Raw genomic sequence first — 12,144 nt, forward strand, 5'->3', positions numbered from 1 at the left:
AAATGATAATTGATAGGGATAGGTAAGAAGTTTCAGCTTCATAGTTCTGATAATGTCATGTAAATTTTTAGGATTGTTGTCACATTTGGGAAAAACCCAATAAGGTTATTTGTATGACTTTAAAGTGTTCAGGGCACATCAGTTTTCTTTAAACTGATGACATTCTAACCAGTTCGTTATGGATATCCTAATTAAATTCTGCCCCCCCCCCCCAAACCCACTTACTTACTTTTATTGGTTAAGCATTGATAAGCACTAAATCTTTAATTAAAAATTTATACTTCCAATAATTGGAAGAATTTCTTACTGTTTAGCGTCTGACCCTGTACCTTTGTTTTATAGTGCTGGGCGGGTCAGAACAATGGGTGGTAGGCGTATTCTTGGATGCCACTCCTACAATGGGACAGCTGAAAATAGCTTAACTATACATGGGAGTGACTGTAAATTACAGAAATAAATCCCACTAAACTCAAACCAAATGTATTCTAACTGAAGTTCCCTTCAGTTAAATTATAAAAATGCCTGCTAGCCACTGCAGCACTAGACAAGGTTAAGTGTGACGGAGGGAGATCAGTGAGAAGAGAAGTAGCAGTCTAAAGACTGCAGTTTAAATTTTTACTTTCACAAATTTTACAAAAGCATAAGACTGTGTGAGCATCTTGCTTAAGTCCCTTCCAGGGTCTTGGAAAGGGCTACTGCAAATGAAGTCCCCCTAAAGCTGAGACTTCTTAGCTTCACTAAATCTGCCTCAAGGTCTGGAGCCACTTTATTTACAGGGTAAATTGCAGTTTTCAGGATTTTCTGCTCTATATAGGGCCAGTGGATACCACTGATTATAGCTTTACTTGAGACCAAGATTTAAGGAAAAGATCTTTGCCTTGCCCTTTAGGTCAAAGGGCTCCCTGCTTTTTGTTTAGACTAGTGGTTCTCAAACTCTTTGATCTCATAACCACTTCATGCTCCTAAAAAGTATTGAGAACTCCAAAATGCTTTTATGTGGATATCTATCAAAAATGACTATATCAGCAGTTAAAACAAACATGCAAAATATTTGTTTATTTAAATCATTTAAAAACAACAATAATAATGTGGTTACATGTTAATGGGAGACTTGGGCTTCCCTGGTAGCTCAGAGGTTAAAGCGTCTGACTCCAATGCAGGAGACCCGGGTTCGATCCCTGGGTCGGGAAGATCCCCTGGAGAAGGAAATGATAACCCACTCCAGTATTCTTGCCTGGAGAATCTCATGGACAGAGGAGTCTGGTAGGCTACAGTCCATGGGGTCGCAGACTCGGACATGACTGAGTGACTTCACTTTCACTTGGTTTGGATCCTTAGGTTGGGAAGATCCCCTGGAGAAGGGAAAGGCTACCCACTCCAGTATTCTGGTCTGGAGAATTCCATGGACTGTATAGTCCATGGGGTCACAAAGAGTTGGACACGACTGAGTGACTTTCACTTTCACTACATGTTAACAAGGTTTCCAGGTGGCGCTATTGGTAAAGAACCCACCTGCCAATGCAGGAGACAGGGATTCGATCCCTGGGTCAGTAAGATCCCCTGGAGAAGGGCATGGCATCCCACTCCAGTATTCTTGCCTGAAAAATTTTATGGACAGAGAAGCCTGGCAGGCTACAGTCCATACAGGTTCAGAGTCAGACATGACTCAAGCAACTTAGCATGTACATGTTAAAGTACTTTTAAACAAAAAATAACTGTTTCCCAGAGCAAAAAGAATAAGTGAGAAGAGTGGCGTTACTTTACATTTCTGCAGATCTCTTTAAATATCTGACCTAATAGAAGATTCTCATTCTTCTGTGTGCACTCTGTTGCAATATCCCAGGACATGTAGTCTCTGGAAAACCCCATTGTACTTTCATTAGCGTGAAAAAGGCAAATAAACTTTTAGTATGAAGTGATTTTTTTCCTGTGAATTCCCTGACCACACTCTGAGAACTGCTGATTAGTGGTTCACTATATTTTTCACTGTGTTTCCTTTGGGTTGCCTAATGTTCCCTAAGTACCCTGTCTAGAATTATTTCTGTATCTGTATAGTCAACCCCACCTCCTAGATAAGAGTTAAACTTTAATTATTGCTGTGCTGTTTCTCATTCATGGAAAACTTTAGAAACAATTTTTAATGACTAACAAGTCTTAGAGAAGTCTTTTTTCCTTTCACTGACAAGGGAAAAAATATTTCTTTCATTGTCTGCTTCCAGATAGTTAAGACTATTTTTAGGAATATAATAGTGAAGGGAAATGTTAAACGAAGACCAGTCACAAGACTGGGTTTCTTATATACTACAACACCGTCTAATAATTACCAAGTCCTTTCTGTGTGCTGCTGCTGCGTCGCTTCAGTCGTTTCCAACTCTGTGCGACCCCATAGACGGCAGCCCAACAGGCTCCCCTGTCCCTAGGATTCTCCAGGCAAGAACACTGGAGTGGGTTACCATTTCCTTCTCCAATGCGTGAAAGTGAAAAGTGAAGTGAAGTCGCTCAGTCATGTCCAACCCTCAGCGACCCCATGGACTGCAGCCTTCCAGGCTCCTCCGTCCATGGGATTTGCCAGGCAAGAGTACTGGAGTGGGGTGCCATGTCCTTCTCCGTTCTGTGTGCTAAGCATGTTCTAAGTGCTTTACATACATCATCTCATTTAATCCTCACAACTACGAGGTAGGTACTATGAGGTACCTATTTGTCATTCTCATTTTGCAGGAAACTGAGATACAGAGACGGAGAAGGCAATGGCACCCCACTCCAGTACTCTTGCCTGGAGAATCCCAGGGATGGCAGAGCCTGGTGGGCTGCAGTCCATGGGGTCGCTAAGAGTCGGACACGACTGAGCGACTTCACTTTCACTTTTCACTTTCATGCATTGGAGAAGGAAATGGCAACCCACTCCAGTATTCTTGCCTGGAGAATCCTAGGGACGGGGGAGCCTGGCGGGCTGCCGTCTATGGGGTCGCACAGAGTCGGACACGACTGAAGCGACTTAGCAGCAGCAGCAGCAGCAGCAGCAGCAGCAGAGATACAGAGAGATCAATGACTGAGCCAGAAATTGAACCCAGAAAATCTCCAGAGCGTGCAGTCCGTTATCTATTGATTAAGTATGAAGATGTGCGATGGAACAAGATACACATAAAATGAGTGTAGGTAACGGTAGGTAGGTAAAGCAAACAGCCTCAGGGCCAAGACACCAAGACAGAATATACTGTTATTTTCCACCCGATGCTTATTCTTTTCTGCTTTATTTTCTATGCTTCCATGTTCCTCTTGTTCCTCTTCTCACATTTAAGACATTTCCTCGCTGGTGGTTTCGTCGCTCAGGCCTGATTGAGGGGCCGATCCCAAAATTCAGGCTCTAAACAACCTGTTGAAAGAAGCAGCGCAAATCCCAGGTAACCATGGAGACGGTGGCGTGGTGAGAGCCCCGCGCAGGCGCGTTACATCTTAGGCCCGCCCGCCGGTCCCTCCTCTCGGCCTCAGACTCCACAGGCTGGTGAGGAGTCCGGGGCGTGGGCCGTGGGCCACGGGTAGGGGCGGAGAGGGCCGGGGCTGGGCGCCTGCGCAGACGCCGGGCCGCTGGTGTGATCGAGCTCACGTAGCGAGGGTTGCAGTCGCCTCCTCCTCAGCGCAGCCGTCGCAGTCTGGAGGTTATAAAAGGGCTAACTGGCTCCCTCTGCTGCCCAGTCGCGCCGCCAGCGGGCTGAGGGAAAGGAGTAGGGAGCCGGCCGGGTGCAGGCGACCGGGTACTGAAGAACGCGCAGCTCTCGCGTGCCACTTCCCAGGTGAGACGTTCCCCCGACCTTGGGGACTGAGGCTGCAGTCCTTGGGCAGCCGTGGCCTTTCTCGATGGCTCTGCTGGTCTGGTCCCTGCCCCCTCTCGTGGTATGGCTCGGGGGCGGGGGGGACGGTGCTCCCCAGTTTACTACTGTTGCCTCAGTATCTTCTTCTTTGGAGACTCGCCCTGAGCCCCGTTTCCCCTGGGAGCCCCAGAGGCCCTTTAGCAGTCCTCCGTGCTCCCCTTTCCACCGCCTCGCAGGTTGGCGCCCCCGACCGCTGGGGCTGCGGCAGCCTCAGTCTCCGCCCCGGGGACCAGCACTTTCTTGAATATTCCTTCCTGGGGAGGAATCACCCTGTTGAGTTTTCCAAGCGCCTCGCCTACGTGGGTCCCTCCCGTCACAGCTGAGAGGTATGCAAGGGTTTTCGGCCTCCACAGCCGCAGATGGTTAGCATGTGGCAATAGAGAGCGGTTTTTAAAGCTTAGACCCGAGGCTGAAGCGCTCGGGCATTTTTATTCTGCCGGAGTCGTGGGTCTGGGAAGCGGACCTACCGGGAAAGTTCAGGTTTAACTCATCTGTTGCGCGCCGCGGGCTGATTGAGCAGCTGGAGGTAGGTAGCCCCGGGCGGCGAGTTTCGGGCAGCTAGGTTGAGGAAGTCGGCTGTCAGATCCTCCAGTGAACAGGGAAGCTAGTCTTCTTCCTTCCTTCTTCTGCCACAAAATTTTTTTAGACACATGAGCTTTTCCCATCCCCCTCTCTTTCTCTCAGCCGAGTTTGCAGCTTTTAAAAGTCCACATCAGTAAATCAAATTCTGTTTCTGTGTGAGAAGTTTGAGTTGAGTTACATGGATGGCCCGCAGCTGCATGTTTTTAAGGGGGCGGGAGGAATGGTTTCATAAGACCATTTCTCCTAAATAATCGAATGTATTAAATGCAGTCAGGTCGTAGACACTAACAACATAGGCGTTCGGGATAGAATGGACAGGAGTTGGAATTTTGCACTGTTTGCTTTAAGAAAGGGATGAAGCAGAAGCTGGATCTCCTTTTAGGAAATTGATCTAAAAGGCCAAAGAGGCTTGCCAGTTTCAACTTAACTGTTTCTGGTTTCTCTTGAGAGCTGTGGCTCTTGGACTTTCCCTTGGAATGCACTCTGAAGGAATGGAATAGCCACTACTGAGTGGGGGAAGGGAAAAGACGTGGCAGCAGTGTTCTTTCATCAACTTTTGCCTCTTCTTTTTTTTAATAGGTTCTGGCAAGAAACTTATTTCCCCTTTTAGATTTATATGTAGCTTATGAATGAGGCTAGTCTTTTCCTTAAAATAATCTGATGAAATATTCAAGCGTTCATAGCGGGAATACTGGAATTTATGAAACACTTAAAAGGGATTTTTCTGATCAAATATCTATGGAAAAAATGGATATGATAAGCAAGAAATATTTAAGAAGCTGAAAGTGAACAACCTTGAATAAGGGTTTTTCCCTTGATTTAAAATTTAGACACTCAGTGATTTTTTTTAAAACTTTGACGCTTTTAGCCTGTGAATGTAATTCCTAATCTTAACGATGAACTTCATATTTTACCTTCCCCCCACCCCCCGTGGGAAGCGTAAGTTTTATTACTTACCTTAAAACTTTTTTATTTATTTTTGGCTGTGCTGGCTCTCCCTTTCTGCCCATGGACTTTCTTTAATTGTGGTGAGCAGGGACTACTCTCTAGTTGCCTGCACAGTCTTTTTATAGCGGTGGCTTCTCTTGGAGAGCACAGTGCTCTGCAGGGGTTTGAGTAGTTTGGCACATGGGCTTAGTTACTCCTCCACATGTGAGATATTTCCAGACCAGGGATCAAACCCAGGTCCCTTGCATTGGTAATTGGATTCTTAACTACTGGACCACCAGGGAAGTCCTGTTATTTAGCTTTGAAAGTCCTGTCAGTTTTGGTTTTAGTACATTATGCCTTAAGTCCTGTCAGTATTTTAGATGTCTGATGGCAAATGATTCTTATAGATTTAACTAGTTACTAAGAAAAGGGCTACTTTGTGTCTTTAGGTGAAGAATGCTATTTGCTTTGATATCTTACATGTCATATCTTATGAGTTTATTTTGAAGTACTGAAAATCAAGGATTTTGGTAAGCGGATAATTGTATTTGCCATTTTGGTAATTAAAATAGTGAAAAAAGTGGAAATGTACTTTTAATTATTGCAGAAAAAATTAGTGTAATAGACTAATGAAAAAAAAGCTGTGTATTACTAGAGTAGTGCAGGTTGTTGCAGGTGAATCTTGGCTTTTTGGTAAGGAGATGTTAACCTTTTCTATTACCTCAGAGTGGGTTGTATACTGACAAGCAGTATCTTTCATAGGGCAGATAGGTTTGAGCTCCTGCTTTTATTCCATGCATGCAGCCTAAAACTTGTGAGCCTTCACTTCGGTGAACAGAATGCCTTATTTTGCTTAGCAGTTATCAACTGGGAGGAATATAATTACATCACTTACATTTGAACTAACCCTGTGCGATTCATAGTAGTAGTTCTCAACCTCTTTTGTGGTCGTGAAGTCCATTGGAAATCTGATAGAAGGTGTGGACTCTGGGTCTGAAAATGCAAGTACACATATCAGTGTGGAATTTTAATCACCATTTACAGAAATTTTCTCCCTCCGTAAGTGCATCTGTAAATTCTAAAAACCCTAACCCTGTTAAGAACTAAAAAGTAAAGAGAGATACGGAATAAAGGCATCTAGGTATCTTGAGGCAGGATTTCTTGAATATTTTTGAAAATAGATCTAGGCTTTATGTCTGACTGGCCTTGACTGTATAGATTACCCTAGTAAACTTTGGCTAAAAGAGTTTTTAGGGCTTCCTGGATGGCTCAATGGTAAAGAATCCGACTGCAGTGCAGGAGACAGGGGTCATTTCCCGGGTTGGGAATGATCCTCTGGAGGAGGAAATGGCAACCCGCTCCAGTATTCTTGCCTGAGAAATTCCCTGGACAGAGGAGCCTGGTGGGCTACAGTCCGAAGGGTCACAAAAAGTCTGACATGACTGAACAACTGTGCAGAGAAGAGTTTTTAACAAAGTGAATAAGTTGGTTGGAAAATTGTTGAATTGCTTAATTGCCTGGGTAATTATACATCATATTGGCCTCCCCTCACCCCCTTACATATTGTAACATATCTTTGGTTCTGCTCTAAAAGTGGAAAATGCTTGAAGGTAAAGAAAGATAAATTGCATAGACCCTTGGCATTACACTTTATTGCTCTTCTTACAGTGAGATCTTGAATCTTTTTAAAAAATATTTGTGTATTTGGCTGCACCAGGCCATTGTGCCATGCAAACTCTTAGTTGTGGTATGTGGGATCTAGTTCCCTGACCATGGATGGAACCCAGTGGGCCTCCTGCATTGGGAGCTTGGAGTCTTAGCCACTGGACCACCAGGGAAGTCCTAAGATCTTGAATCTTTAAATTATAAGGTATGAATGTGTGTGTGTGTGTATAGTAAATGAATATATGAGACAAGCCAAATAAAGTGGGTATGTGGTTTTGTGAAAGCTTCATTAGTTAAAGCTTCGTTTATGTTTCTACCCAATGAAATTTATTTGTATAAATTAAAGCTATTCTCGCATTAGTTTTTTCTAGCCAAATAATTGTGCTTCAGTAAAAACTAATGAAACTCAAAGGATTTCATTACGTTTACTCCAACAGTTTTGAACTTGATATAATGAAACACATTCCTTTTTCTGATGTTGTTTGGATGATCAGTGTGACTATTAGTGCATTTGGTTGTACATTGACAAAAGCAATATAGTGTAGAGATTTATGTTTCTTACATAGTTGTGATCAGTGAATGAGTAGTCTCTTGGACTTCTTAAACTTCCTGCTTAGTGTTTTATATAAATGTCTATGTTTTGGTTTGCATATTTTTCATTTAAATAGTGATGTTATATCAAGTTAATATACTGCCTTTTTTTCTTGTTGGGCACTTGAGCTATTTCTTCATTGTAAATATTGTGAAGAGAAGCCTGAAATTTAGTGGTTTATTTTATCTACCTGTTGAGCAAAACCTTAACTAGTTTTCTTTCTACCTGTACTTTTTTTTATTTTGGAAAAGAAACACAGTAAAAATTCTTATGCCAGTCATTTTTTCTTCCCACTAAGAATTTTCTAGGGGATTGAATTGGGCTTTTTTAATCAGATTAAAGATTTTTAATCAATCTGATAACAATTAAAGGACTTTCAGTTCAGTCATTCAGTCGTGTCCGACTGTTTGAGACCCCTCATGTAGTATGTATTTCTTGTGGTGGGGGGAGGATGTCTGGCTTCTTAAACTCAGTATTAGTGCTTTGAAATTCATCGATATCGTTATGCGTTTGTGTCTTTTTATTGTTGGGTAATATTATATTGTATAGATATACTGTAATCTTTGTTTTTGTCCATGTTCTAATTGAGGGTCATTTGGGTGGTTTTTAGCTTTTAACTATTACAAATAAAGCTACTATGAGCATTCACATATAAGTCTTTGGAGGAATTTATACTTTCTTTTCTCTGACATAAATGTCTAAGAGTGGAATAGCTGCATATGTGATAGGGAAATATTTTTTCCCAGACTGTGGCTTGTTTTAATTCTTTTAACAGTGTGTTTCAAAGGGCAGCAACCGGCTCTAGTCATGGACAGAATGTCTGTGCAGAAAATCTTTTAATAAGTGAATTCTGCAAGGTTAAAGGATAGAAGGTCAATATATAACAAATCAGTTGTATTTCTATATAATAACAAAGGACAATTGGAAATAAAAATTTTAAAGTACCATCTCAGTAGCACCAAAACTTATAAAATATTTAGTATTAGCTTTACAAGACATGTGCAAGATTTGTATAATGAAAATTACAAGACAGCAATGGAAGGAACCAAAGAAGACTTACATAAGTGGAGAGAGATACCATATTCATGTATTGGAAGAGTTAATATTGTTAAGATGACCATTTGTCCTGAGCTCATCTAATAGAGTCAGTGCAATTCCATCCAGATCTCAGGAGAAGAGGATTTCTTATAGAAAGTAACAAGCTGATTCTAAAATTGATATGGGAAAACAACAGAACTAGAAAAAGGTAAAACAATTTTGAAAAAGAAAACAAAGTTGAAAAACTCATGATTTCAACTTATTTTATTACTGCAATACTCAAGAGTAAAGATAGAGAAAAGACAAACTTACAGATCAATGGAACAAAATAGAGAATTCAGACATGCAAAATGGTCAGTTTGTTTTGACGGGGGTATTAAGGCAATTCAGTAGAGAAAGGATAATCTGGAATAGTTGGATGTTCATATATAAAAAGACTCTGTCTTATTTGAGCATCTAATATCCTCTGTTGGACACTGGGCAGCCCCTTGCTCAGGAACTCGTATAAATGTTGGAACAGATGACAGAAAGGTGCCAATGGATATGAAATAGGAAATAAGATTTACTCACTGAGTCAACTGCAAAAGGATTCCTTAAGGAGAGGTCTTAGGTTTAGTCCAGAATGAAGCAAAAGTGAAATAGGGTGGTTGATTTAATTTTCATTGTGACTTGGAGTGTGATAGTTCCCATGTGTGGGATTTTCATGGTTTTGGCTTCCCTTTAATAGTGAAGAGAATGGCCAGGCTTTCATACTAACTTATCCAGATGTGGGGCAAAGGGAAAGGGAAGTGGGCTTTAAGGCAGTTAGCCTTCAAACATCAAAATAGACAATTTTTCTTAATTGTAGCCTCAGCGCAAAAATTCCCCATAGTCTATGCAAAAACTGGTTCAAGATGGTTCATAGATCTCAAAATAAGACCTAAAGCTAGAAAATAACTTGAAGAAAATAGAAGACAATCTTTTGGACCTTAGATTGAGCAGAGTTTGTTTTTTTTTTTTTTTAAGCAAAAAGACACCAAAAGCATGATCCATAAATGAATAAATCAGTACTACGTTCAACTTCATCAAAATTAAGAACTTACGCTGTTTGAAAGAGTGTTATGAGAGTGAGAAGACAAGTCACAGACTGGGAGTTAATATTCTCCTATCACATATCTAACAAAAAACTTGTATCCAGAATATCTACAGAAAAAATTCAATAGTAAATGAACAAACTAATTAAAAATTTAACAAAGGATTTGAGTAGAAACTTTACCAAAAAAGGAATATGGATAGCAAGTAGATATACCAAAAGATATTAAACATCATTGATAATTGAAGAATTGTAAGTTAAAACCGCAATAAGAAACCAGTAGTGAGAAAATTAAGACATTAAGAAAAATGAAGGAAGAAAGGAAAAATAAAAAAAACAATACCACGTGCTGATGAGACCATGGAGCAGTTGGAGCTTTCATTTGTTGACTTGGGCAATGAAAACAGTGTAGCGACTTTAACATTTGGCAGTTCTGGAAATAAAAGCAAAAATAAACAAATGGGATCTAATTAAAATTAAAAGCTTCTGCACAACAAAGGAAAATATAAGCAAGGTGAAAAGACAGCCTTCTGAATGGGAGAAAATAATAGCAAATGAAACAACTGACAAACAACTAATCTCAAAAATATACAAGCAACTTACGCAACTCAATTCCAGAAAAATAAACGACCCAATCAAAAAATGGGCCAAAGAACTAAATAGACATTTCTCCAAAGAAGACATACGGATGGCTAACAAACACGTGAAAAGATGCTCAACATCACTCATTATTAGGGAAATGCAAATCAAAACCACAATGAGGTACCACTTCACACCAGTCAGAATGTCTGCGATCGAAAAAATCTGCAAGCAATAAATGCTGGAGAGGGTGTGGAGAAAAGGGAACCCTCCTACACTGTTGGTGGGAATGCAAACTAGTACAGCCACCATGGAGAACAGTGGGGAGATTCCTTAAAAAATTGCAAATAGAACTGCCATATGACCCAGCAATCCCACTGCTGGGCATACACACCAAGGAAACCAGAATTGAAAGAGACACATGTACCCCAATGTTCATCACAGCACTGTTTATAATAGCCAGGACATGGAAACAACCTAGATGTCCATCAGCAGATGAATGGATAAGAAAGCTGTGGTACATATACACAATGGAGTATTACTCAGCCGTTAAAAAGAATACATTTGAATCAGTTCTGATGAGATGGATGAAACTGGAGCCAATTATACAGAGTGAAGTAAGCCAGAAAGAAAAACACCAATACAGTATACTAACACATATATATGGAATTTAGACAGATGGCAATGATGACCCTGTATGCAAGACAGCAAAAAAGACACAGATGTGTATAGCGGACTTTTGGACTCAGAGGGAGAGGGAGAGGGTGGGATGATTTGGGAGAATGGCATTGAAACATGTATACTATCATGTAAGAATCGAATCACCAGTCTATGTCCGATGCAGGATACAGCATGCTTGGGGCTGGTGCACGGGGATGACCCAGAGGGATGTTGTGGGGAGGGAGATGGGAGGGGGGTTCATGTTTGGGACTGCATGTACACCCGTGGTGGATTCATGTCAATGTATGGCAAAACCAATACAGTATTGTAAAGTAACGTAAAAAAAAAAAAAAAAGCATAGAATTAAATACACATACGTACATGCACACATATGAGTACGTGTAAAACATGAATGCATGGTGAAATTTGAATAAAGTTAATGAATTTTATTCAAAAAAAAAAACCCATATATATAGTTGGGCTTCTCTGGTGGCTTAACTGGTAAAGAATCTGCCTGCAATATGGGAGATTGGGTTCGATCTCTGGGTTAGGAAGATCCCCTGGAGAAGGGAATGGCACTCCAGTATTCTTGCCTGCAAAATCTCATGCACAGAGGAGCCTGTCAGGCTACAGTCCATGGGATCGCAAAAGAGTTGGCCATGACTTAGCAACTAAACCACTAAACCACCACCACTATGTATGTTTACCGTAGGACCTAGCATTCCTACTCCCAGATTTACCTAGTGAAATTAGAGTTTATGTCGATTTTTAAAAATAATTTTATTCATTGATTTTATTTTTGGCTGTGCTGGGTCTTTGCTTTGGGCAGGCTTACTCTGGTTGCTGTGAGCAGGGGCTACCCTCTAGTTGCCATGTGTGGTTTTCTTATTGCCGTGGCTTCTCTCGTTGCTTAGTTGCTCTGCAGCAGGTTTGATCTCAAACTAAGGATCAGACCTCCACCCCCTACATTGGCAGGCAGATTCTTATCCACTGTACCACCAAGGAAGTTCTTGATTTCTTTCCTTTTTTTTTTAAACAGCTTTATTGAGATATAATTCACATACTATATAATTTACCTCTTAAAGTATACAATTCAGTGGATTTTAATACATCTACAGAGTTGTGTAACCATTATGACAATCAATTTTAATCCTTTT

The 12,144-nt window shown here is 41.0% G+C and overlaps 1 protein-coding gene across 3 annotated transcripts in view; it reads left to right on the forward strand.

The window, feature by feature from the left end:
• Positions 1–3,670: 3,670 nt before the first annotated feature.
• The window catches only part of P4HA1 (prolyl 4-hydroxylase subunit alpha 1), a 94,197-nt gene continuing 85,723 nt past the window's right edge, over positions 3,671–12,144 (forward strand). For all 3 annotated transcript variants that reach the window (XM_068982952.1, XM_068982951.1, XM_068982953.1), the window contains exon 1: positions 3,671–3,791. The gene's annotated coding sequence lies outside the window, so the exon portion shown is untranslated. The remainder of the gene's footprint in view (positions 3,792–12,144) is intronic.

Source organism: Capricornis sumatraensis, chromosome 10, assembly GCF_032405125.1.
Source record: "Capricornis sumatraensis isolate serow.1 chromosome 10, serow.2, whole genome shotgun sequence".
In the NCBI taxonomy this organism is placed as follows: Eukaryota; Metazoa; Chordata; class Mammalia; order Artiodactyla; family Bovidae; genus Capricornis; species Capricornis sumatraensis.